The sequence below is a fragment of the Morus notabilis genome, unplaced genomic scaffold, assembly GCF_000414095.1.
Source record: "Morus notabilis unplaced genomic scaffold, ASM41409v2 Scaffold98, whole genome shotgun sequence".
NCBI lineage: Eukaryota > Viridiplantae > Streptophyta > Magnoliopsida > Rosales > Moraceae > Morus > Morus notabilis.
In genome coordinates this window covers 1,010,611-1,014,899 of record NW_010359472.1, presented here as the reverse complement: position 1 = coordinate 1,014,899, position 4,289 = coordinate 1,010,611, and positions in this window count along the sequence as shown.

Genomic DNA, 4,289 nt, shown 5'->3' with positions numbered 1-4,289 from the left:
TTTAGAGCAACAGAGTCGACTAATAAGGCAACTGGAAGAAGGTACAAAGCACATGTCAAAGACAATAAGCAAAATTATATTGGAATAAATTTATTTAGTAATAAAGCCAAAACACTAAATCATATTATTGGTTCTATATAAAAAATAAATATATCTTTCTATCTATTTATTTAGCCCCATCGATCACTAACAAAACTCAGCTAAAAAACAGTTCTCAGTCAATAAAACTAAGATCATGAAAAATAAAAATAAAAACATTTTTCCCTCAACAAAGGAGTCACCAAAATCAAATTTTCTAGGGAAAAATTCAGGCTACAGACAAATTAATTGAAAACTCTTCCCAAATACATTAAAATCTATAACAATCATGAAAAAACCAACCCAGACTCAGAATAAAAAACTGTCATCACAAAAAGAGAGAGAGAGAGAGAGAGAGAGAACACAACATACAATTTGGCAGAAGGAAACCCAGAATCACAAGAAAAAATGATTGTCCAAGTAAGGGGAAAAAAAAAAGCACCAAACAATTGAACTAAAAACTATTAAAAAAATTGAATGCAAAGGGACATTTTCACATGAAACAGTAGACTTGCCCTAACGAAAAAGATATGGCCTGCATCAAAGAGGAAAAAAGTCAGAGGATCAAAAACCACAAAAAAAAAAAAAAACAGATTATTTTCTTTTAACCCTCATTAAAGGGAAAAAGAATCAGATTACAAGAAACCCCCAAAAGTGATATAGTGATATAGAGATTTTTTTGAGGACTCTCACAACAATTTTTTCCAGAGTTAATGGCCTTCTATGACAAACCCACGGGAAAAACCCAACTTGAAATAAGAGATTACCGGCATGAACCAGATTCGCAGGTTCCAATTACGGAGTTCTCGTGAACTGTCTCCGCTTTCTCTTGAGAGGGTTCAAATCAAAATTTCCGTGCGCACAATCTTATCAAGAAACAAAATTCGAGAAATAAAGGGAAAGAAATTTGGGGTTACCGGCCATCGGACTATGGATCGTCCTCGTAGGTGGAGAATATCCATGCAGTTGCTGTCTTTCCATCAGACGAGAGTCTCGGCGTCAAGCATTTCCTTCACATTCCGGTTCGCCACTACAACTTCAACTTTTTTCTTTGCCCCAAAATTCCTTTCCTATGGAAATCCTAATCTGATTTCCAAACAATTCTTCAAGAAAATGGCCATCAATCGGAACAATTCTCGAGAAAATCAGGGAGAGAAAAAGAGATTAAAGCGCTGAATTGGATCAATTTCAAGAAAATCTAACCGTTCGTTCGCGAATATTCGTTGGTCGATCTTGGAATCGAAAGCGTTAGATGAAAAGGGAATAGAGAGAAGAAGAGGACAATTTGATCACAAGGAACTTGAGAGTAACCCAAAAGGTTCTTGTACTTTACCGGAGAAAATGGTTCGGAGAGAGATTAATAGGCAGCTAAAAGCAAAGGCATACAATTTAAGACGTTTGCGGAGATCGCCGGCGGAGCATTCCCCTTGGAGCCCCTCTGCTTCCACGACGGCCGGGGCTGACTGCGCTAGGGTTGGGCAAGGCCGGAGACTGCATGGAGTGCAGCATGGCTGCGAAATCTAGAGAGAGAAAGAGATCAGAAACGGAGGAGAGAGAGACGGAGAGAGAGGCGGTTGGTTAAGAGGGTTTGAGAGGGTTTTTTTGCCGAGTGAATGGAAGAGGGTTTTGAGTCGTTATTTTTTTTTGCATGTATATATTTTAAATATCGTTTAATTAAGTTTTTAATTTGAATTAAAATATAATTTTTTATAAAAATTTTTTACTATAATAAAAAAATTAAATATAAAAATTTTTTTTTATAATAAAATTTAAATAACAGCCTAAATTATCCAAACATCACTGGTGAGCTTAACAATCGCCACGTCATTGTGTGACCTTTACTACACCACGTGTGGCTTTTTTTTTCCTTTTGTGTGGGAATGCATAGTTTATTTAAGGCCTTGTTTGTACAGCGACGATTTTAAATGAAATTGCCACTAGTTTTAGGCCTTATTTAATTCGCCGTTTAGAATGTAAGATGTAGTATGAATTGTGCTAAATTGAATTGTAACTCAAATTAGTATTTAGATACGTAAATAAATATTTAGAAGACGTTTGGTTCATAGATTAGAATCATGAGATTAAAATAATTTTCGATTTATGTGTATTTTTTATAAGAGAAAACACTAACGAACCATGAATCATTATTCGAATCGGGGTACGAATCCCCCAACCAAACAACCCCTAGTATTACCAATTTAACGTATTAAATATGCATAGTTAGTCTTTTTGTTTTACAAATAAATAATCAATAATATATACTTCTATATATATATTTATTTATTTATTTATTTATTTATATTTATTTATTTATTTATATATATATATATATTACAACTCGGGTAATCGGCATCCATGCAATAATCACAAGGTCTCGTTTGTTTCGCTGATTCGAGTTTAGAATTCGAGTTTTGTTACAGTAAAAAGCTCTCATAAAAAGTCACATCTAACTTTTTTACTACAGTAAAAAGCTCTCACATAAAATCACATCTCAACTCGAATCAGCAAAACGAATGAGGCCCAAATTCGTTCTCTTGAGAAGTAGAATCCCGGAAGGGCATGGTGACTCAAAGGCTTTGATAGTAAGGAGATATAAGTGTCTTTTCCAAATCAATCTCAAACCATGGGTAAGGATGGATTGTCATCTCGGGCACCCATCATGACGTGATATTATACAGTAACCTAGGAATTTCCATCTCGAAGAGCGCAATGCCTCCCCTCTGCTTTTTTTAGGGTATCAGAATCGAGGATGGTAAACACACATCCATTGTTATCATTTTCTCCTCAACGACGTATGCGGTTTAAGTTATCTAACCATGTATTTTTATGTCAATTGTTCTAAATCATGTCAAATCACTTGGTCACACTGTATGCTACAAGGTAAAGCCTCTATTTATTTGTTCAGATGATATCATATAATAATGACAAAATGCAATTATAGAATTTAATTACTTAAAGTTAACCAATTAATTAAATAATATTTCACAAAAGTTAAGTAATAGAACCCCTACCTCAAAACAGGTCCCAAAGGGACTTTGGGCAACTATGAATAACTTACGGAGGTCTCTCGAGCAATTGGGATCATGAATATCTTTGTTCTACCGATTAACTTCACCTCAATCTTCATGCAACTAATCATGACGACTTTTCAATAGAGTCGAATTGACCAATGCACATTGAAACAAGTTAGGATATAGTCTTAGATCATCAATCGGAGGACGGGAAGCTAAGAAATGAGGGCTCACCGGAATCCTGACACTGGCGAAGGCGGTAGTGGCAGCATACTGCGGTCGTAGTTCCCAAAGCATTTTTTTGCAGCGGACCTAAGGTCTAACCCCCCATAAAATTTATTTATTTTTGTTAATGGAGTAATTTGTTTTATTCTAGGGATAGCTATGATTATTCGATTTTTCCTATTTTGAATTATTTATGCTTTATTTCTATTTTGTTGAGCATTTCATTCCTTGCTTGATGTTTGTAAATAATTGGCCAATATTTACATGATTTGAGAATTAATTTGAAACTGGAAAGTGAATATTGATTTAGTCCATGATTGAAATGTCATGAGTTATTGTAGGGGGTTTTCGCAATAATATAGGAAACCTGCTTGTTGGGATAATTTGTCAGTTATTGGGAGAGATTAACAAATAGGTGAGAGAGACTCGACCACAACAAAGAAAATATGTTTAATTAGTTCATTTTAGGAATCTCATTTAGGATTAGCTTGGTAAATCAGTTCCCTATAACATTATTTTATTGCTTCTTTATTTAATTTATTTTCTTTAATTATTCTTTTTTTAATTTGCCGTCAAATAATCTTTAAAGTTAATCATTTCGGTATTTAATCTAAATAAGCACAATCTTTGTGGGATCAACATTCTTATTCACACACTTTATTACTAGAAGCGGCTCGTACACTTACAAGCACAAATCACGCAAGCCCCCTATAAATATATGTGTAATTGGGATGACCCATCTAACGGGTTATACAAGCACCTAGTGGGTGAATGAAAATTATGTTGTTTTGGGGTGTGGTGTCACACCTTATATCTTACCTTAGGCATGGTAATCACTTCAAACGACCATAACTTGAAGAGGGATTCAACCTTTCGTAATGTGTATTAGCTGTTAAACAACCTGTGCGTCATTGTGGACTATGGAACGTCTTGACCCGTTATGAAATGTATGTTAATATATGTGTGTTTTCAAGA